This window comes from Myodes glareolus, chromosome 5 (assembly GCF_982192425.1).
Source record: "Myodes glareolus chromosome 5, mMyoGla1.1, whole genome shotgun sequence".
NCBI lineage: Eukaryota > Metazoa > Chordata > Mammalia > Rodentia > Cricetidae > Myodes > Myodes glareolus.
In genome coordinates, this window is record NC_142030.1 from 87,077,290 (window position 1) to 87,101,243 (window position 23,954).

General features: G+C 43.8%; 1 non-coding gene and 1 pseudogene across 1 annotated transcript; one reads left to right on the forward strand and one right to left on the reverse strand.

Annotated features, from left to right (window-relative positions):
• The window catches only part of LOC125398365 (BCL2/adenovirus E1B 19 kDa protein-interacting protein 3-like pseudogene), a 74,692-nt pseudogene extending 53,483 nt beyond the window's left edge, over positions 1-21,209 (reverse strand).
• LOC125398392 (U7 small nuclear RNA) lies at positions 5,385-5,442 on the forward strand. Its single transcript, XR_015001492.1, has one exon. It is a non-coding gene; the product is annotated as a U7 small nuclear RNA (small nuclear RNA).
• Positions 21,210-23,954: the final 2,745 nt, after the last annotated feature.

Consider the following 23,954-nt stretch of genomic DNA (forward strand, 5'->3'; position numbering starts at 1 on the left):
AATAAAAATTTAGATAAACATTTTCCAACTGAATGATCGTAAAGAACGACCCATGTGGAACAGAGCTGTAGATCCAGTCATTCCCTAGGGTGAGGCCTTGGTACAGAAATGAGGGAACTATCAAGAGAGGCTGCTTGGAGTTAAGGTATTTCTTTGCAATGTCCAAGAATAGACTCATGCTAGGCAAATGCTCTCCAGTGAGCTATACCCCAAGTCCCCATCACTTTTCTTTTTTTCTAAGAAAAAAAAAAGCCAAGCGGTCGTGGTGCATGCCTTTAATCCCAGCACTCAGAGGCAGGCAGATCTCTGTGAGTTCAAGGCCAGCCTGGTCTACAGAGTGAGTTCCAGGACAGGTTCCAGAGCTACACAGAGAAACCCTGTCTCAAAAACCAAAAAAAAATGAAAATAAATTAATTAATTAAAAAAAAAATCTTAGCTGGCCCTGGCAGCATGCACCTGTAATCCTAACACACTGGGAGCAGAAGAATCATCTAACGTTCAAGGGCAGGGCTGTTTAGTGTATCTGAAGTCAGGTTAAGCTACATAGCAAGAGCCTGTCTCAATAAATAATTAAAATAAAATTAAGAAAATCAATAACTAAACGGTGCTGTATGAAGCTCAGGCTATCCTGGAACTTGCTGCTCTCCTGCCTTGACCTCCCTAGCAACTGGGATTTTACCTTCTTGGTTGGTTTTTGTTCTTCAATTACTTAATGTGAACCCACACCACCAAAGAAGGTTGCCAGGGGAACTTGCCGGAACTAGTTTGCTGGTGCTTAAAAAGAAAACAACAATGTCGCAACTGTAAGAATTAGTAAAGGACTACCTCCTCTATCCCTGCAGCCACGCATGTGGGAATACACAGGCAGCTCGGCCAGTATCCCCGCTAATGGTAGCTCTCTGAAGGGAAATCAAAATGGGCTCTTTAAGGATGCTGGACCTCTTAAAAGCTTCCCCTCCCACCATCTCCGAGGAGGAGATGTAGGCAGGGAAATGAAGAGGAAGGCTGAAATTAGCCATTAAATCTCTTCCTTGGGTAACCCCTGAAAAAAATATTTAGGTGCCCAATAAAGTTTTATCAGCAAATGACCAAACATCTGAATCACTAAAGAGATAGTCTATAGTACCTAATGCCTGAAGAAAATAAAGTCAAGATAATAAAGTCAAAAACAAGTGTGATGGCAATTATTCAGAGAATTCAGATGAAAAAAAAGTCACTCCAAATACCTATTTCAAAAGAACTTTAATCTTTCATTTGTTTGTTTGTTTGTTTTTTAAGATAGGGTATCTGTGTAACAGCCTTAGCTGTCCTGGAACTCTCTCTGTAGACCAAGTTGGCCTCAAACACAGAGATCAGCCTACAAGTGCCACCACCACCAGACAAGAACTTTAATCTTTTAAATTCAATTCTTGCCTTGATTTTAGCCTATAAGGGCATCTTTTCACTGTTAAACGGAATTTGTAGGAAGCTATTGAGTTGGACTGTGTTCCAGCACTGGGCCCAATAGCACAAACCAATATGGTGTTGAGCTTCTGGTGCTCAGAGTCTAAAGAGTAAAACCCTTGGCAGCTATGGCTCTTTTTACTCAATTACATTCCCTACACGTAAACCTATCCTCACTCTGACGCACACCCGTATGCTAATCATTTGGGTGTTTTGTTTGTTGTTTTGCATTTTTCTCAAATAACTATTTTGTTTGTTTGTTTATTAAGACAGGGTCTCACCCTGTAGCTTTGGCTGCCCAGCAAGGCATCCCATAGACGAGGCTGTTCTAGAAACTCACAGCAATCCTCTTGCCTTTGCTGGGATTAAAGGCGTGTACCACCATAACCATCTTGAATAAATTTAAATTTGTTTGTAAATGCAAATACTTTAAGTTTTTCATTTTTAGCACTACTGAGAACGGGTGATGGATTTTTTCTCCCCCTTACTCAATGACTATGGCATTTTGAATTAATGCGTAAGTGTGCGTTAGTTTGTTTTGTTTTTTAAGATGATTTTCTGTGTGGGGGCGTTTTACTCACGTGTATGTATGTGTACCACTTACATGCCTGTCCCTGTTGCCGTGTGTCAGAAGAGACCATTGGATTGCCTGGAACCAGAGTTAGAGGAAGTTATGAGCCACCACCTGAGAGTTAGGTGCAAAATCTGGGTCCCCTAAAGAGCAGCCAGTGTCCTAAACAACTGAGCCATCCAAGTGGAGGGGTGTAGGGGGCTGAGAGGCGCTGAGTGGTCAAGAGTGCTCCCTTCTGCCTATCCTCCCCAGCCTCTGGAACCCACTCTTCTACTCTGAACTTCTCTGAGACCAAGGTTTTATATTGTTTTTTTTTTTTTTAATTCCACATATAGATGAGATCGTCACCCAGACCTCACGGACTCGAGTCCACTCTTGTACGTTCCGTGGACCTCAACAAACGTATAGTGATTTGCAGAGCAGACTCACCGTCCCTACAGTCTCCCCGCTTACCGTCCTGGCTCCCAGAGCGGCAGGGACACAAGAACAGTGTAAGTGCCCAATGCCAACATGGCTGCAGCTCAGCCTATGCTCAGATTCAAGGAGCTTCGGGTACGATGAATGAGAGAATTAACGCGCAGGTTTTCCTCTGTTCCTTTAGCAGCCGGCCAACTAGCAGGTACGGCTGTTCTGTTCCACGCAGGGGCTCTTCCTCCAGTCTCTCCGCCCCAGCCTGCCTTATCTAATCACTCTCTCCTGTGCGAACGTTCTGTTCTTTCCAGTCCCTTGATTTGTCTTTAGGCTGCTTCTCACCTCACCGGAACGCTCCCCATTCTTTTCTCCTCTACACCCATCCATCCTTCCAACCCAGCCGCCTCCACCCAAGCTGCTATTGAATCCTCCAGTACACAGTGTTGCCTTCCCCCACGAACACTCAGCCACTACGCCCTTTGAACCCCCAGTGACAACTCCATCATTTGGCCCTGTTTAGATACTGGCTTTTACTGCTAGTTAAATTTTCATATGCACAGGTCTTGCCTCCTCCAGCAGAGTTGTAAACACCTAAAACACAATGGCTCTGTTGTCCCCTCCAGGGGATGTGTAGGTCACTGCAATAGGCAGAGGTTTCTGAACTCTGCATCTACCAGGATCTACAGCATTTCCACCAAAATCACAGCAGAAGACTTGGAAGTTTGTCTCTTAATACATCTCAGTGCAATTGGGACAGAATCATAAACCTGGGTCTCTTGGTTTCTTGTGGCTGATGCTGACTTAACCTCCAAGGCGGCTTCTCAGCCGAGATTCTAACTTCACTGGTAACTGACCCAAAGCTAGCCTTCCCCTGGCTCCACACGCCACTGGTTCACTGTGTTGCACAGATAAATAGCCGAAATTGTGTGTGGGAGACAAATTTTAAACCATTGGAATTGTGTACGGCAGACAAAATTTGAACACCGGCGCCTTTTAGCCTGCCCTGGCATGCTGTCACAAAGCCCCTGGTTCTTAGGAAAAAGAAAGTACTTTCAAAGTATCTCGGTAGAAATGAATACATCTGGGGTAATTCTCTCAGGTATTCTATAGCTGTGAAAACAGCTGTCACACGAAACACCCAAAGTTGTGTGTGCACAGTGAGGGTGCCCTGGCTTGGATGACGGAAGACCGTTTTCTTCTTAAGAGCTACTTAGGGCTGTCCATAGAAACCCTTCTTCTTCAAGCCCATACCTTAGAAAAAGAGAAAATCTGGTGGGTGACCATTAGCCAGCTTTATTTTATTTACTAAGATAAGATTTATAGCTTCAAGTAAGACTGAACTCATGCACTACCCACAGTTACCTTGCAACACGGAATAAGCTTTCCAAGCTTCATAACCGCTGGGCTTTCCAGGAACCATGAAAATTCCGGGGCACCCCTTGTTCCCACAACCTTAAAGAAACGGCCAAGTCACCGTGAGGAGTGAGTGGGAGAAACGGTGCCTGCTGGAAAGGTGGCCTGTGGAGAATGATCTCTAGACAGCCTGGAAGGGGAGGGCTCTTTCTGTTGGTTTTGAGGCCCCTTGCTCGGCTCTCCCCCAGGCCCATCTCTAGCTTGCAGCGATCCTCCAGCAGAGATACAAGTGTGAGTCACCACACTCGCCTGAGACAGTAGTTTTATTTTTTATGATATTATTGTGACACTGATTTTTGTGTGTGCATGTGCGGAGGAAGCCAGAGGACAACTTGCAGGAACTGGCTGTCTCAGTCCACTTTGTGGGTTTTGGGAATTGAACTCAGGTTATCTGAGTTGGTGGCAAGCCCTGGGACAGTTTTGTTTGATGGTGGGTTTTGACATATTTGTGGGTTTTTTTTTAATGAACTTATTGGTTTTTAGGATTCTTTTAATATAATATAAGTTGACCATATTCTTTCCCCCAACTCCTCCTAGTACCTCCCTATCTCCCTCTCCACTTTAGGAGGGGAGAAATAAGTCTGCGTGGGAAAGGAGGCAGAAATGTTTTAAGAGCCAAAGGTGGTGGATGACTTCAAGGCAACAGAATCTTCCAGACACAGCAGGACCATAGGACCGGTGCTCACGTGAACTCAGAGGGACTGAAACAGAAAGCAAAGACCCCAATTCAAGTCAGGGAAAGCCAGCACCGAGAAGGATACACAAAGCCCCACCCTACTAAGAAAGAGAAGAACAAGTTTACTCCGTCGGGGTCACTGCATCTGCCAGTCAACTCCAGGGCAGGCAGCCACGTTTTTGTGCGTTCTTTTGTTTGCTTGGTTGGCTTGGTATTGTCTTTCTTTTTGGTTTTGTTTGCTTGCTTTGATTTTTGCTTTGTTTGAGGGAGACACAAGGTTGCTTTTCAATGCACTTAGACGGGTAGATAATTCTGTGGACAGGAATAAAAAACTGGCAACAGTGATTCATAAAATCAGACATCTAAATAGGATTAGTTGGCTTTCAAGACCATTAGAATAAGTAGAGAACACCAGGCATGATGCATGATGGGGCACACCTTTGACCCTGTCACTTGGGAGGCAGAGGCAGGTGGATCTCTGTGAGCCCCTGTTTCTAAATAAGCAGAAATAAAACTGGCTGGTGGTAGCACAGAACTGACGTGCCAGCAACCAGTATGTAGAAAGAGGAGAATCGTTTAAATTCAAGGCCAATGTTATTGGTCAACCTTATCTACATTTGTGAGCTCCGAGTCTATCTCACTCGACCAAAGGAAACTAAAACAAACAAACAGGAAAAAAGGTGGGGCTGGGGTAGAGTCAGTGGATAGAATGCTTGGCAGGCAGGCATGAGATTCTGGCTTTGATTCCAGCACTGAAAATAATAATAATTCATAATAATAATAATAATACAATCACCCAGAAACAACAAAAGGCAACTATACAAGAGAAAATGAAAAGACAAAGCACCAAAAAGAAATATAAAATATATTAAGTGTTACAGCTCTTTAAGAATTTGTCTAGCAGATTTTCTGATTTTTGTCAACCCCCCAATTTTATATATATATATATATGCCACCCCCCAGACCACCACCCCCTTCTCTGATGGATAGGACATTGTTCAGCAAAGCTAATGACATACTACTGAACGACATCCTCATCCCAATAGTATTTTTAAAGGCTTATGTTACTTGGTTTTAATTACAAGCATACATGACTCTTCGTGTGAATATGTGCACATGAGAGGTGGTGCTTGCAGGTTGGAGGTATCAGATCCTCTTGGAGTTGTAGTTGAAGGCAGGTGTTGGGAATCTGAACTCATCCCTGGAAGAAGAGCAAGTGATTTGAACCACTGAGCCATCTCTGTTAGCTGATATTTTAATATATTTTGGGCAATAATACTCATTTTCAGAATGCTACAGCATGCTGCCTGCTCAGTTTGGCCTCTGGGCTCTCAGGAGTGCGGGACACGAGCTGAACTTTCTTCAATGACAAAGATACTAATCCATCGCTCAATCAATGATTTACTGTCTTTCCAGATTTGAGATTCTCATCTCTAGAATCTGCAAAGTCATCTTCAGTATTAGACAAATGCATATTCAAACCACCTCGGCTCTCATCTCAAAGACAGTAGGGCAACTGCTTCTTCTAAGATCTCAGGATTAAATCAGGGCTAGTCATGTTTGCGATATCATGCTTGCCCTGTTCTTGTAGAAACCTACACATAGAAAGGGAGGTGTCAAAGTGCAGGATGGGGAGATGGCTCAGAGGTGAAGAACACTGGCTGCGGTTCCAGAGGTCCTGAGTTCAATTCCCAGCAATCACATGGTGGTTCTAATGGGATCTGATGCCCTATTGAGGCAGTTCAGAACACTATATACAGAGTAAATAAAATATTAATAAATAAATTAATTAAAGTGTTTTGGAGCCTGGTATCCAGGTTCAAACCTCAATCCCAGCACTTGGGAGGTAGAGGCAGGAGTTCAAAGCCAACCTCAGCTAAGTAGAGCATTCAAAACAAGCTTGGGCTACATGAGACTTGCCTGAAAAATACAAACAAATTCTTTAGGAGAACTGGCACTGAGACAGAGGCAGGCAGATCTGGTCTATGTAGCAAGCCTGAGCCATCTCCACAGTTCACTTCTAGACATGTACACAAGTCATTTCAACTTAAGCTATTTTATCAGTTGTTCTCGTGACACTTAATGTGCTTCGCTAACTCAGCTAGCAGCTATGGTTAGCCAGGGCTACACAAGACCCTGTCTAAAACAAACAAACAAAACAAAATTCTTTGGAATAGTTAATAATAACAAATGAAACAATTTTTTTCCTTGTTTTTATTTTATGCATATGGATGTTTTCCATGCAGTGCCTTCAGAGGTCAGAAGAGGGCATTTTATCTTCTGGGACTGAAGTTTCACAACGTGAGCCACCGTGTATGCTGAGAATCAAACCAGTATCCTTTGGATGAACAGCCAGTGCTCTCAACCTCTGAGCCATTCCTCCAGCCCTGGAACTAATGGTAGTATTACGTTAATAACGTATTAAAAATTTAAGATATAACTAGTTTACTTATCTCTGTCTTGCTATCAAAGACCACCGACCACACATCCACATACTTCAGTCAGTGCACTGGTTTCCATGAGATTTGCATAGATTTAAATGTCCTTTGAAGAAATCCAATGTTCCATAAAACGACAAGTTAAACTTCCCTGCTAGCAAGGCTCTCTGCGTTGGCCCAGTAAGTACAGCAAGTACAGTATCTCCAGGCATTGTGGTCCTTTCATTGTGAATAAAATCATCTTTAACTAGGTAAGTGTTCACTACAGTAACTGCTTCCTAGCTTCCGTTACTGTCATGTGACCACTGACGTAATATCTGGCTGGTGGGTTGCAAACAGAAGTCATGTGTGCACCTCACAGGATGGAACCCTGAGATGCACCCTGAGCCTTCTGTTGAAAAAAAAAATGTGGCAATAATGACTCGTGAAAACCAAAGTGATGTCTTGGCCCCTGCAGTCAAAGCACATGCCAAGAGAGACAAGAACCCTAAGTGTTTTGTATCTGTGGAGCCATCATACCCAAGCTGGATTAGCCATGTTGGGTGAAAGAAGAAATTCCTGTCAGCTGAAGCCAATGTTATTTTGGGCGATCACAATTCAGAGTTGAGCCCAGTTCAAACCAGCATTCTCTTTATGCCTCACTCGGGAACAATTGCTGCGCTCCGGAGGAGTATTTTAGGACAATCTTCATCCTAGATGGCATTATTATCCTCAGAAGAGCTACGTTCAGATTAGGGCCTGGATAGCTGTGCTCATCAGGTGCATTAATACAATTGGGAAGACTGCTTTCTCCTTCGCCAAGCTCCTCCGGCAGGTGCAGAATCAGGATCTGCAGCAGCGAGCCTAAAGACAAGAAAACCATCATTCGCTTCCCCTCCCACCCCCCCACCCCCCCCCCCCACAGTGATCGGGGAGACTCTGAGACTAGCTGGAACAGGAGGACACAGTCCTGTGGCAAAACCCGGAGAGGGAAAGGATTCCCTCCAATTGTCCGCCTGTTTCTCTGCCACCTGTCTCGGCTGCCTGTCTCTCAGCTGCTGTTTCCCTCTGTCCTTCCCTCCCACATACCCACGCTCAATTGCTTTTCTCCTTAGTAATCAGAGGAACCAAAGGCTCTTGCAGGTAAAGGCTGGTCCTAGGAGAGTAGGAGAAAAGACGAAACAGGCTGGTTACAAATGCAATTTCAAAACACATTTGTTTGCCGTCTTAGCCTAAGATTTTTGTTTCGTTTGCTTGTTTTAGACAGGGTCTCATGTAGCCCTGGCTAGCCATAGCTGCTAGCTGGGCAGCGAAGCACCTTAAGCGTCACGAGAACAACTGATAAAATAAATCTGAGTTGAAATAACTTGTGTACATGTGTAGATACAGCCTAAGTTTCAACTAGGTGTTAAAAGCCAGCTTCGACAAAGCTCATACATTCCAGGTAGGAGCATGAGGATTAGAATTATTGAGCAAAAGGAACAGAGATATAGGAGAAATAAGAGATGGAAACACAGAACAGCATAGGGAGGGACATTCAATGAATACTGAATCCACCTCATTTATTCTTCACATGCCTATGTGCTTCTCTCCAGAAGGGGTGGGGTGGGGAATGGGGGGGGGGAATGCAACAGACTTCATTAGCATAATATAAAGAGTAGACTTGAATTCTCTGACCTTTGGTCCAGGTGGAGAAGATCCATCTCTACACCCAAAATACTAATTAACCACACCCTCAGTCAGAATCTCTGGTTTGTAGCCACACCTGTTGTCAACAAACTTTGAGAGAGCAAAAATAAGCTCCACCCCTCTGACCTCCAGTCAAGGCGGAGGCTCACGACTGTCGGTCCTCCCTCACACCTATGGAGTCCACAGATACACATTTTGAAGTTGTATTCATTTATTCATGACTATCAACACGTTAATGTGTGGCTTCTAGTGGCAGGTCTGTGTGATACAACTTTATTCTCCTGGGATGTTATCGTTGGAAGCTGGAATTCACCCGTGCAGTACAGTTGCTCCTCGGTTTCCATAAAGGCTCGCTTCCAGACGCCTCTACAGGCACCAAGACCATACAGTCCTCTATTTAAAAAGATGACTGTTTATGTGCGATCTATGGCACATTCTCCTGTCTGCTTTAGATCATCTCTAGGTACTTTAATACCTAATATTATAAAAGTTGCATAAATCAAGTACTAAGAACAAAAAATTGTGCCTGTTTAACACAGGGACCATATAATATTTTGAGTCTGAGGCTGGTTGAAACTATGATGCCAAGAAAAGCCCCAAGATCGGGATGCTGTATCTGTGCCATGTGAGAACCAGCTGGAAAGCAACCATATGAGAGGGAGGGCGTGCACTTCCATCCACACAGCCTCTAGTTCGCTGTCTTCCAAATATCGGAACTGGGTATAATGGAGAACATTGAAAGAGAAGACAGACTGCTTGCTATCAAAGATGTAGTATTCAATATGTGTACAGTTGGGCCTGGTGATGGGAGGGCTGGGGGGATTACTGTGAATTCAAGGTGAGCCTGGCTACACTATGTAGGGGATCCAGGGTTTTGTTTTGTTTTGTTGTAAAGGCATATACACAGAGAGAGCCTCTATAGGGGGAAGGTGACAAGAGCAAAGGAGAAGGCAGAGAGTTGGCTTCCAGCTGGGGACCTCAGTGTGAGCATTCCGCTTTGAGTGATCTCTTGTTGCTGATTAACTGCCTGTACGTCTGCCTGAGCCTCAGGCTCAACTGAAAAAAATTAGAAAACTAGATTTTACGACTTCCTTACTAGAGCACCTGAATACTGACTTAGAGCAAGCACTCGTGAAATTATAATAGTGGATGGATGGGTGAATGGGTGAGTGGATGGATGGATGGATGGATGGATGGGTGGGTGGATGATGGGTGGATGGATAGATGGGTGAATGGATGGGTGGATGATGGGTGGATGGATGGATGGGTGGGTGGATAGATGGATGGGCGGGTGGGTGGATGGATGGATAGATGGGTGGATAGATGGATGGGAGGGAGGATGGGTGGATGGATGGATGGGTGGGTGGATGGGTGGATGGATGGGTGGGTGGATGGGTGGATGATGGGTGGATAGATAGATGGATGAGTGGATGGATGGATGGATGGATGGATACAAAGTAACGCAAACCTTCTATCTCCAGTCTTCACCCTCCTTTTCTCCTGTATGGTCCTAACTAGTCCCCATAGATAAGGCTGCTAAAATCAGTCTGAATGGAAACTTCTGTAATGAACACAGATACTGATATGAAAGAACATCAAGGAAAGACCATGAGGCCATTTATCAAATGGAATTTCTGAAGGACCTAAGAAACAAACCCATGCTGAAGTTCAGATCTTCGAAGGCCAAATACCAGAAGTTAGGTGAGAGCTAACTGCTCTGATCTGCAGGTACCAATGTTCCAAGCTTTATAGCCAAAGTGTAAAATCCTCCACAACAGGGTTCTCAGAGGTTCCTCCCCAGACACGAATCTGGCTATGGGAACAAAAGAGTGAGAAGACACCACTCAGTGTCATCAGTATGCAACCTTCTGGTGAACTAAGACTTAGCAGGAAAGAGGTGATGCCAGGCATGATTGCTTGTGCCTGTGATCCCAGCACTCAGAGGCAGAGGTGAGAGTATTGTTATGAATGTGATTCCAGGCTAAGGCTACCCAGTGAGCTCCTGACCAGCCTTCCAGCCAAGGCTGGAGTCTAATATCTTGACTCAAAAACCCAAGACCAAAAATCAGTCAGAAACAATCCCATTCCTACAAACCAAGCCCATGTAAGAGAGCCAAGAATAATCCTTTCTTGAGGGTATGGGCAACTTGACCCAATTGTTTTCTCTGAAAGAAAGACCCTTCTGGCATCACACTAGAGGTCAAGGATAATCAGGTTTTTCTTTGGACCACCAGTTCACAAATAACTACACAGAGACTTATAATTATGAAAGCTTGGCCTTAGCTTAGGCTTGTCCCACTAGCTCTTATAAGTTAAATTAACCCATATTTTTTATTAATCTACATTCTACCACATGGCTTTTACCTCTCTCCCATTCTGTGTGTAGGACTCACTCTGCATCACGATGTATCTCCCCTTTTTATTCCCAGAGTCTTCTCTGTCCCTGGGAGTCCCAACTAACCTCTTCCTGCCTATTTATTGACCATTCAGCTCTTCCTTCCTTCCTTCCTTCTTTCCTTCCTTTCTTCCTTTTTTTTCCTTCCTTCGTTTCTTTCTTTATTCAATTTTTTCGAGACAAGGTTTCTCTGTAACTTTGGTGCCTGTCCTGGAACTAGCTCTTGTAGACCAGACTGGCCTCGGACTCACCGGACTCACCGAGATCTGCTTGCCTCTGCCTCCCAAATCCTGGGATTAAAGGTGTGCTCCACCACTGCCCGGCTCAGCTCTTTATTAAACCAATCAGAAGGTGCCTAGGCAAAAACACATCTTCACAGTGTAAACAAATATTCTGCAACCTCCAAGCCTCCAGCACACAAGGTTCTGGGGGACATTCTACCCTCATATCCGAGCATTGATGCTGGGCAGCTGTATTGATGACATCTATCCCTGAGAAACACCTAGACCCCATATCTCTGAGTGAGTAGAGAACTAAAGCACTGTGGCCAATTTAGCAAGGCCAAGCCTTGTGTGTTGCTGTCATGTTTCTTGACTGCCTCACCCAAGAGTCCTGGCCTCTTTGGTTAATGTGGAAGGGGGAATGCTTTCTGGAGAGCCTGGTCCTGGTGAGTGCTTCGTCCCAAAATGTAACATAATCCTGCCGGGCCGTGGTGTTGCACACCTTTAATCCCAGCACTCAGGAGGCAGAGGCAGGTGGATCTCTGTGAGTTCGAGGCCAGCCTGGTCTACAAGAGCTAGTTCCAGGACAGGCTCCAGAGCTACAGAGGAACCCTGTCTCAAAAAACCAGGAAAAAAAAGAAGAAAAAAAGTAACATAATCCTCATATTTTATTGGTCAAAGGAATTCAAAGTGGCAAGTGTCTGGTGACTGAATCCAAGCACTGGGAAGGTAGAGGCAGAAGAATAAGGAGTTAAGGATCGTCATTGGCTACATAACAAATACAGGGCCAGCCTGGGATACATGGGATCCTGAAAAAAAAAAAAAGGTGTATGTGTATATGTTTCTGGAAAAATCTGGAAATCTGGTTTTCTCTGTAGACTGGACTGGCCTCGAACTCACAGAGATCCGCCTGCCTCTGCCACCCAAATGCTGGGATTAAAGGTGTGAGCTACCACCGCCCTCTGATTTTCTCTTGCCAACAACATGGCTCATGATCTTTCAAGACAGGATTACTCTGAGTAGCCCTGATTGTCCTAGAACTTGATCTGTAGTCCAGGCTGGCCTCCAACTCAGAAATCTACCTGCCTCCCCCTCCGAGTGTGCACCCCCACCACCCAGCTGAGACATCAACATCTCTTATCTCTGCCTTCATCCTTTTCATCTCACAGTGTGTTAAGATTTATTTACTGTTTGTCCATGTTTGTGTGTCTATTTACCTAAGTTATATGCACTGCATGTGTTGAGGAACCCTCGGAATCCAGAGGACATCCCAGATCCCCTGGGATGAAGTTACGGACAGTTTGTAGCTGCCATGTGAACGCTTGGAGTAGAACCCAGTTTCTCTATGAGAACATCCAAACACAGGGTTTCCCAGCATTTGTCTTAGTCGGGGTTACTGTCACTGTGGTAAAACACCATGACAAAAGCAACGTGGAGAAGAAAGGGTTTATTCGGCTCAAGCGTCCACATCTCAGTTCATCATCAAAGGAAGTTGAGACTCCCCAGGCAGTGGTGGCGCACACCTTGAAACCCAGCACTCAGGAGGCAGACAGGCAGATAATCTGTGAGTTCGAGGCCAGCCTGATCAACAAGAGCTAGTTCCAGGACATCCAGGACTATTACACAGAGAAGCCCTGCCTCGAAAAACCAGTTGAGACTCAAGCAGGGAAGGAAACGAGGAAGCAGGAGCTGATGCAGAGGCCATGGAGGAGTGCTGGTTTCCAGCGTACTGGCCTTAGCATCCCCTGCCTTATTGGTAGCCTCATCATCCACCATCTGTGCCATCTGAGCCACGTTGTTAAGCATCTCTAAGCTTTACCTTTATCACAGTGTAAAACAGGGTGGTGTGGTACTCAGCTCACAGGGATACTGTAAATCAAAAAGATCACTAAGCTAACACTCTTGAAACATATGTGGGCTGTGACAATAATTAAGAAACATCCACACTCGCTATTCTCAAAATTAATGGTGTTCAGTATTTCAGGACTGAACGCCATCGCCAGCTGACTGCCCAGAAAACTCTGCCATTGTAAAGACTCAAAGCACAAGCTGGTGTTCTGTACCCCGTCTCTTAAACACCTAACAGGCATAGGGATGGATGAGAAACTAAGGGGAAGCAATAGACGTTTCCTTACCTCTTGACTTTAGTTAATTTTTTTCTACTCTAAACTATTCCTTTGGTCAGGAATGAACACTTCTTCCACAATGGATAAGTGTGACAGGGGCCCACCGCACATCTTCACGAACACAGCGAAGGCACGACATGGGACTTCACACTCCCCGGCGGCCCGGTAGCTGACAGTTTTTTACAATGCAAATTCTACAACGCGAATTAACTCTTCGTCAAGGGATCATAACCCATTACTTTAGTTATTTTTTGTTTCTCTATTTCTAACCAGATAAGAGGCTGCTTAAGCAATGTATGGACTAATACTCACAAGAAATACTCTGAAACTCCGAAGCTGAGGTTTGTAAATTCTGAGCGGAAGTAGCTCAGTTTTAGTGCTAGGCTGTGTCAAAGCCCAAATGCACAGCGGCGGCAGAGGTCCCTGGCCACGGACCCTTTCCCTGGGAGCTTTACAAACAGTATCATCTTTCTTAAGGAATTTCTAAGTAGAGGGTAGGGAAGAGTATTGCATAATGACAACAGATTGGCCCAGTCTATGCTCAATGAGGGGCAAATAAGTTTCCTCCAACATAGACAAAGCCAATTAAATAGTTGAACCGAAAGCAGTTTGTATTTTTGTGACTCAGTGGTTCTTACTCTAAAAGCAATTACTCAGGAGCTGCCTCACGAGGGAGCGGAAGTCAGGATGGGGCCTCAGAGAGTGCGCTTTTGCTGACTCCCGGCTCCTGGATGGTGGTTAGCCTATCACCCCAACTCAGCTGCACTTCTATTTCCTGACCTGAAAATTGGGGCCAGTAGGTGAAACAGGCAATAGATGGGTTCTGAAAAATAATTAATCTACAGGAAGGGTGGAATAAAGCATTTCCTAACATTAAAGGAAAAAGAAAAACGCACCATGCCTTGGGTTCAAGTGACTCAAAGCACGGAGACTCCAAGTGTGCGGATGAAAATCTACTAAAAATCCCAAAGGGAAACTAAGGCAGCCCCAGGCAGGTTCACAGGAGACTTCACGACAGTGTTTCACGGGAGTCCTGAGTGCTTCACTGTTCCAACAGGACTGATCGTGTTCCTTTGTTCTTGGTTTGGTTTACATAAATATTTTTATGTTAATTAGCACTCAAATGGGTTTATACAATAAGCAGGCTGGTGCTACGATACAGCCTGAAAAAGTTATGGAAAGCCTTCCAGGTGAGGGACGGTGCGTTTATTTCATCTGCAGATGATAATAAGCCCTTTGTTGTTATAACTGTCAAACAACAATAAAATTAGTTACCACTCAAGCACTACCTGAATTGTGCAGCTTCCCAGAAACCTAGCCACCTCCAGACTTCTACTTAATTTTTCTCTCAATTAAAAATAGAAAAGAAAGTCAGGTACTGTGGTACATGTCCATAATCACAGCACAGGAGAGGTAGAAGCAAGAGGTTCGGTAGTTCAAGGACAAGCTCAGCTATGCGTTGAGTTAGAGGTCAACTTGAACTAGGTGAGACCCTACCTCAAAGAAACTAATAATAATAAATAATAAACATGTATATGGGCTCAAGAGATGGCCCTGCAGGTAAGGCCACTGGATGCTTCTGCAAAGGCTCCGAGTTCAGTTCCCGGAGGCACTCACGTCAGATGACTCCCAACCACGTGTAACTCCAGCTCAGAGGAACCCAGCTCTGGCTTCCTATGGCACCTGTACTCAGGTACACACACACACACACACACACACACACACACACACACACACACAAAATTAAAAATAATTTAAAAAATCTTATAAAAGAAATTGAGATTTTAAAAAATCAAAATGGCAAAATTAAAAATAGAAAACACACCAAGAGAATTATAAGGTGTGTGGAGGGGTAAGGTTCATGTGTTCTTCTTAGTCAGTTAGAGAAATAATGTCTTTTGTGGCTTGAAGCTTTCTCAAGGCCCAGAAAATAGACACCTTATATTAAATGGCGCCTTAGCAGACACTCATCCTGAGATAGGTTGGAGGCTGTTACCAATGAACGGAATATTGCCACAACTTGACTCTATCCACGGCCAGTTCTGTTCCAGAAAGGATGGTTGTGGGATGCTGAGTGTGAGCTACACTGAAATGTGACAGATCAGTTCTAGTCACACTCTCGCTTGGTAACAGCATCCTCATCAACTCCAGTTCCTTAAAAGCCTCCTTCAACCTGATTCCTTTCCCTGCTTCTTCTTAGCAACCAATGGAAGCCTATATAATTCTCCCCATATAAAAGACTTCATCTGAAGGTGGCCTGAAGGTTAATGGTTAACTCCTTTGTTTGTGGTTCCATGAATATAGGTCACACCAGCAACGAGTCTTTAGACAGAAGGTACATAAAGAGGTAGTGGATGGTTCAGGACCTTATTACAACATGTCCATCAAACCCAAAGGGGCAAACAATGTGTCTGATTGATTTTTTTTTTTAAGTGTGGCTGCCGGCTACCAGGTAGCATTTGCCTCCAAACTTTATTCCAGACTAAATCGGGAAGCTGAACCAAAAGCTTCACTGATTCAACTCTGGGGACCAGCCTCCCTAAGAGCAAAATTTTATTCCATGCCAGATCTGATCCCCACCCCCAGTCTCCTAGCCTGAGTTGCTAGTGACTCAGAAATGTCTGTGCAAACAGTGGCCCCAGGGCTGGGCAGGCTGGGCAGGCTTGGGGAGAGGAGGACGAGACCCTTCTGCAGCAGCAGCATCATCATCGCCCACCACCACCACAGCTCTGGCTGTCCTGGAACTCGCTCTGTAGACCAGGCTAGTCTCAAACTCGCAGAGATCCGCCTGCCTCTGTCTCCCCAGTGCTGGGATTATAGGTCTGTGCCACCACCGCCTGGCTCAGGATTTTCATCTGTTTGGAAAGTCCAGTCTAAGTGGATCTAAAGTGTATCTAAAGAGCTCCCCAGAGAAACCCTACCTCAGGGGGAGGGGAAGGGGGGAGATCTGACAAAATGAAAAAGGAAGCAAGGGCTTAGCCAAATGCTAAACCTTCTCCAATCCAAGTAAGTCCCTCTTTAGACATCTCGAGAACGAGAATGGTGTGTGGAGCTCTGAGCCAGTGGCCCCGGCCAGCATTCCAGCATTCCAGCAACTGATCCCTGAGCTCAGGGTTACCCTGGTCCACAAAATTAGCTTCAGGACAAGCAGGGCTACACAGAGCAAACCTGTCTCAGAAAATAGTAACAACAGAACAAACAAAATAAAAAGTGGTATCTCCAGTGTCTGTCGCCTGTCCGCAGAAACTACCAGAATGCTACAGAGGACTAAACCATAGTTAAAGTTCATACCCAAGCCAGGTTTCTGGGCACACACTTGTAATGCTACTACTGGGAGGGCTGAGGCAACAGCACCAATAGCTGGGGGTTCGAGTACAGCCTACACTAAAGAATGAGACCCTTTCGCGAGAAACTCACAGGCGTGAGCCACCAAGCCCGGCTTTCGCACTCATCATGGCAAATGTTTCCACCCACTCAGTGAGAATGACAGGATTTGTCCTGTCCTGTGGCATGATGGGGAGTGTTCACCGTATCAGAGGAGAGAGCACTGGGGCTCATCCACAGGCCACGCAAAGCAACCTCGTCTGAGGCCTGCATTCCAAAATCAAAAACAGGAAGGGCAGCTGAATGTGGTGGCTGTTGTGCCTACGTCATGAGCCCCCCAGAACCAGCAGGAATCTGAGTTCGCATGCAAAGGCAAAGAGCTTATATTGCAAGCTCGAGTTGGGTGCTCCATCCCTTCTGACACACTGATTGGATCAGGGAGAGCAATGAGCTCAGCTATGGCAGGGTTTTTAAGAAGTAAAGGATGGAGCTGGGCAGTGGTGGTGCACGCCTTTAATCCCAGCACTTGGGAGGCAGAGGCAGGTGGATCTCTGTGAGTTTTGAGACCAGCCTGGTCTACAAAAGCTAGTTCCAGGACAGGCTCCATAGCTACAGAGAAACCCTGTCTCAAAACACAAAACAAAACAAACAAAACAAAATTAAAAAAAAAAGTAAAGGATGGCGGGGTATGGGAATTCTGGATTCAGACGGGTGATGAGCTCCTGATTGGGCAGGAGTGGGGTAGCAGGAGTCTCATCAAACGGGGGTTGGTACTGACGTTGCTGTAAGGAAATTGGCAACCTATGTGCAGGTTAGGTAAGCTATTCTTAATGTTCTGGAGCATCTAGTACTTGTTTGTCTCAATTCTGAGTGGTCCCCTTCAGGGTACAGTTATTGAAAGGGTGAGGCCTAGTTCCAGTATTCTTAGTCTGGAGCCTGTCATGACCGTACTAATGTTAATTTGGTCTCTCAGTGGCCCTCATCTGTTGTGCCAGCACGGAGGGAGACCGAGGCTGGGATCATGAGTTCTAGGCCAGTCTGCACTACATACCAAACAAGAGGTGGGGAGAGAAAAGACAAAAACTAAACATTAGCTAATTTTCAGTGGTTAAACTTTTAAATTCTAATATAAATGCTTCAAATAGACATGTAAACACCCACACATCCAAGAGATATTTTAAAGTGAAATAAAATGTTTAAGTAGATGGTAAGAGCTTAAAGAAATTTTCTAAATTTATAAAGTATATATTTTATATTAGATGTAAAACATAAGCCTTCCAAGCCGGGCGGTGGTGACACACACCTTTAATCCCAGCACTTGGGAGGCAGAGGCAGTTAAATCTTTGTGAGTTCGAGGCCAACCTGGTCTACAAGAGTTAGTTCCAGGAGAGGCTCCAAAGCTACAGAGAAACACTGTCTTGAAAAACCAAAACCAAAACCAAACAAACAAAAAAACCATACCATAATCATTCCACAGTGGGTTTGGGAATCATTTTTCCCCTTTGACCTTTTCAGAGTTCTAACAAAGCAGATTTATCTTGCAATAAGTTTCTCAGCCTTCTACAAAAGAACTAACATATAGAAAATAAATATTATTACAGAAAGACTTCAAATCAGAGCTCTTAAATTCTTCATTGGGACGCAATCCTATTATGTAGCCGAGGTTGCTGGCCTAGCTCTTAGGATCCTGCTGTCTCATTCTACCAAGTTCTGAGATTTCAGCCTTGGGTCATCAAGGAAATGGATTCTTGAAACCATATGCGTCAGCTTTGGTTACGACAAATAGAATCTGGTGGTTTTGTTTTGTTTTGTTTTAAGAATTACTTACTTGTTTGTTTGTTTTTTTATGTATACAGTGTTCAGCCTGCATTATGTATGCACACCAGAAGAGGGCACTAGATCTCATTATAGATGGTTGTGAGCCACCATGTGGTTGTTGGGAATTGAACTCAGGACCTTTGGAAGAGCAGCCAGTGCTATTAACTTCTAAGCCATCTCTCCAGCCTCCGAATTTATTTTTAAAATGCAAATATATCATAAACACAGTTAAAGGTCTTAAGCTGTTTAGAACATGGTTTGAGAGGTTTCCTGGTGAGAAGCATCATTGGAAACATGCTTCATTGTAAAGAGAGAGTGTGCTTATATTTCCCAGCTGCCCAGACTTGAATAATCACAGAGAAACTATATTAATTACAACACTGTTTGGCCAATGGTCCAAGTATATTTCTAGCTAGCTCTTATATCTTAAATTAACCCATTTTTATAAATCTGTGTTTCACCATGAGGTTGTGGCTTACCAGTAAAGTTTTGGTGTCTTTCTCCTTCAGTAGCTACATGGCATTGGCCTAACTCCTCTGACTTCTGTTTTTGTTTGTTTTTTTGGTTTTTTTTTCTTTCTTTTCTTCTTTTATTTTGGGTTTTTTTTTTGTTTTTTTCAAGACAGAGATCTGTCTGCCTCTGCCTCCCGAGTGCTGGGATTAAAGGAGTATGCCACCACAGCCCAGTTTCTGACTCTGACTTCTTTATCCTTGCATTCAGTTTAGTTTTCCTGCCTACCTATCTTCTGCCCAGTCATAAGCCCAAGCATCTTCTCTATTAACCAATGGTAATAAAACACATTCACAGTGTACAGAGGGAAATTCCACAGCATCTTAACTTTAACATAGAAAAATTACATGTAACAAAATCAAACAAGAATTATAGTTACAATATTTCTTTGTGAGTTTTATGTCTAATTTATCTTTTATCATGATTAAGGAAAACTATAACTGTCTTCAACTGCATCAAAGACTCCAGGAGGATATAATATTACCTAAGTAAACAGGAAGTGCATTGTAAGCAACTCCCAAAGCTCTAGAATTAACAGAGACATCTGGGTGTCTAGACAGTCACCCAAAGTTCTTCTGTAACACTGGGGCATCCATCTTCAGTCCACAGGCCCACAGTATCTGGCAGACTTTCTCATGAAGCAGGACATTTGGAAGATTATTTTGCCTATATCGGCAGTTGTCAGTCACTTTCTTCTGTATCCAGCAGAATGTCTCACACACTCTTTCATGAAACAGGAACCCTGAAGGACTATCTCACCTTCTTTTGGCAAGTCTAGCAGTCATATTTCTGTGGGCCCTGCATGTCCCATTTTTTGCCCAGGATATTTTTTTCCTTATGTCTTGCTTTTTGGGGGGAGGGGGTTGGTTTTCTTTTGTTTTTAATAACTATAAATTCAAGCTTAGGAAAGGTTGCTTTTTGTTCTGGGAAACAAAAACTAAACAAAGCTTTTATAGTACTGTTTGCAAACCTGACCTCTTTTAGAAAGAGATGTAGTTGTATGGCTGGAATTCAGCTTCTAGCGTGAATGATGCAGGTATGATTCTGGTGGTACTAAGAGGAAATGATGGCATTGTTGACAAGGTTATAATCTGCTGGTGGCATTGCTGAAGAAAACCCTTGCAAATTTCTAAATGACAGGAAATTCTGTGAGGAATCTCTAAAGTGTCTTACAGGCCCAAAAGGGAAGAAGGTTAGTAAAATGCCTCAACAGAATTTGAGTAAAATACTGGATTCGAGAGTTATTGGGATCGGGTATGTAAAAATAGTGTTGTAGGTTGGGGATCATGCTTACAATAGGTCTCAAATTCAAACTACAATACACCACTTCACAGGCCACGCGCATTTCCAGGTGCTTTTTGTTTTCTTCAATAGGTGCTCAGAAGTAGAACTCAGAGGGCTGGAGAGATGGCTCAGCGGTTAAGAGCACTGACTGCTCTTCCAGAGGTCCTGAGTTCAATTCCCAGCAACCACATGGTGGCTCACGGGCATCTATAATGAGATCTGGTGCCCTCTTCTGGCATGCAAGCATACAAGGAAGGAATGTTGTATACATAATAAATAAATAAATAAATAAATAAATAAATAAATAGTAGTACTCAGTCGTTCTCCAATATAGATGCCCAGCCCCAAAGCCAACACGTGAGAAAGGAAGAGAGACGGGATGAAGACCGTTAGTTCTTCATGGCTCCACTGTTCCTCATGCTTAGAGATACAGCACATTCAGGGTGTCTGAAATAGAACTCTTTGGGTGGGATTTTTTTGGGTCTACTGGACAGGTCTGATACCCAGCCTGCACTTTTCTTCAAAGCCTCAACTTCTTTCTCTCCTTCTACAACTTCTTCTTCTGACTAAGAGCTACGGTCCCTGCTGGTGTGCATCTCAACATCAAACACAATCTGTCCATCTTCTTGTGGTGAAGGGCTGTCACAGGGAGAGCTGCCTCCTGAGCTGCTCTGTCCCGACTCATGCTGTGCGTCCAGAAGGTTCTTTTCCATGTCTCCATTGTGGACTGAGGAAGAGGAAGGGACATGCTCCAGCCCCCTATTCTTCCCACTGCCATTATCATTGCCATTGCTACTGTTCATAGGTAGCTCCACCCAGGAACTGTTGAGGCCAGCGGGCAGCAGGGGCTGCTCCCCCTCCTCGCAGTTGTTGTTGTTGTGGAGGGGTGGCGGCTCAACTAAGTGAGACATGGTCCGGGAGACTGGGAGCGCCATGGCCGCAGTACAGCAGTATCCGGCTCTCGGGCAGTAACCTCTGCATGTCCAGTTTATACAGTACACTGTCAAGCAGTCCAGGCAAGAGCAGTTTCTTGCCCAATGGCTAGCCTTGTCACATTGAAGGGAAATTCCATAACAAGTTTCTTCAGTGTCCATCAACTTCTCTGAAGTAATTGGTGCTGCTGGAAACAGATATGTCTCACTGTTGAGAAAAGACTAAGTTCTTAAAAACATTTTAAATGCCATATTCTGTATTTTTGAAGTGTTGAAGATTATCTATTTAACTGAAATATAACTCTGTATATATAGAAAATCTAATTGATTATTAGATGACTATCTATTAATCTGTATTTCTTAACTATACATTTTTAAATGAGCTGCATAAACACAATACCTTAAACAAGAGCAGAAATACATATGTACAGTGTAACAAAATTGACCTTAATTTTGTATCTGTAGACCAAGATTCATACCAATATAAATATTCATCTCTATATTATATCCCCTCCTTTTTTAGAAATTGACTGCAATTATTAATCATTTATAACCAATCCTTTTAAAATGAAAATAAACTTTTATAAACAATTATTTTGGGAATTTGGATGTAGTTTTCTCCAAACTGCTTCCTGCTGTTTGTTGGGCAAAGTATTTTTAGGGTTCAGGGGGTCTTGTTCCATCATACTACATTAGCTTGAAGGGAATCTACAGGTTCCTATCATCTGTGGGGAAAAAAAGCAGAACCTCATTTCCAAAGTAATATATCCTTAGACTCAAATTTTGAAGTCAAGAAACCTTTAAAATATATATGTTGGTTTAGTTTAGCAGACCCCAGAACCAAATGCTTCTCTGAAGTTAGCTTATTAACAGTCAAAATCTAAAGAGAACACAAGAATACACATAATCCAGACTTTCTGTGAATATTCTATCTTTACATGTCTTACATTTTTCTCTATTACTTTTTAATATTTATTTTATTATCTTTACTCCTTTAATCTATGGCTGTCTGTACTCTTTTATATTACTTTTACCGTCTCTTTAAAGACTTTATTTTTAAACTATTTCTTTATATAACTGCCTATATCCATTTTCTTTTTTTTCTTAAGTCTAAGTACATTTTTTAAACATGCTGTGACCCGTTCAGAGGTTTATTATTGTCTGAATTTGTCTTTATTGTGCATCTGTAATCATTTTCTGATCAGGAGTGCTTTTTTGTTTAAATGCTAAGCAGGCTTGGCTAGGGCTAATGCTGTGGCTTTGCCTGTTGACTCTGCCCTGTCCAATATGGCGGAGGTATGTCCATCGCCTCTGAGAGCCATGCTCACTGTCCCAGCTCCAGGGATACAGCAGGTCTGTATCCCCATTAAGCAACTTGTAGCACTCTGCTCACAAACCCTAAGTGCTGTGTAGCAGGACCTCCCAAAGGAGCCAGACCATTCATGCCACCATCATGAACCAGGAAGCCGACTCTTAAAGAAGGCACACATCTGCTTGCAGCCAGCAAACAGAACCTATTTGAGGGAGAAAAATGCGGCTACCAAGAAACTATGCTTGGCTCTCGTTTTTTGTGATCTAGAAGCCCCCCTTTTTTTTTAAGCTTTTTTAGGTCTTATGTGAATCCATGCCCCAGATGGTGTGTGCCATTTGTAAAGAGAGATTGTACTTACGTTTCCCAGCAGCTCAGACCCAAATAATTGCACAGAAACTATATTAATTACAACACTGTTTGGTCAATGGTCCAGACATATTTCTAGCTAGCTCTTACATTTTAAATTAACCCGTTTCTATTAATCTATGTATCACCATGAAGCTGTGGCTTACCAGCAAGGTTCTGGCATCTTTCTCCTTCAGCAGCTACATGGTATCTGCCTGACTCTAACTTCATTCTCCCTGCATCCAGTTTAGTTTTCCCGCCTACCTATATTCTGCCCTGCCATAGGCCCAAAGCATCTTCTTTATTAACCAATGATAATAAAACATATTCACAGTATACAGTGGGGAATCCCACATCATTTCATATTATCGAATATGATGTGCAGAAAATGCTAGCATGCTACCATGAAATGGTGAAAGCTGTTACCCCAGTAGTTGATTGTTAGCCTTGAACGTCAGACCAGAAGGCACCTATATTAGTAAAGCACTTTCTGGTGTGCCTCCCAGAGCATTTTTAGAGCATTCTCTAGGGTAGCAATCAAGGAAGACAGACCTGCAGGGGGTGTGGTGCCCTGTCTCACAGGCTGCCCCAGATGGAGCAAGGTAGACAAAGGAAGCTCCTCAGTACACGGGAGTATCTCCACGCTTCTGGAGTATCTGTGTCTACTTCTGCTGTCACTGTCTACAGACAATCAGACTCCATCTAGACTTCTGTCATGGACTCTCTGAAGGGAGCCTCAAGTTTTTCAGCCCCCAGACTGTGGCTACACTGTTGCTGCCTTTCAATGTGAGGGTCCCAGCTTGGACTACCTAGTCTTCAACTAGGCAATCTAATAAGGGTCTTTTATAAGTTTACATGTTGGCGTGTTCATCAAACCCTGACTAAGATAATTAGCCTCTTGTGTCTCAGAAATATTGAGGAGTGGAGGGGTCATTAAAGCGTCTGCCAACTGGGCATGGTGGTACACAGATTTAATCCCAGCACTCGGGAGGCAGAAGCAGGAAGATGCTGAGGTCAGCCTGGTTTACAAAGCTAGTTCTAGGATAGCCGGAGCTACACAGAGAAAT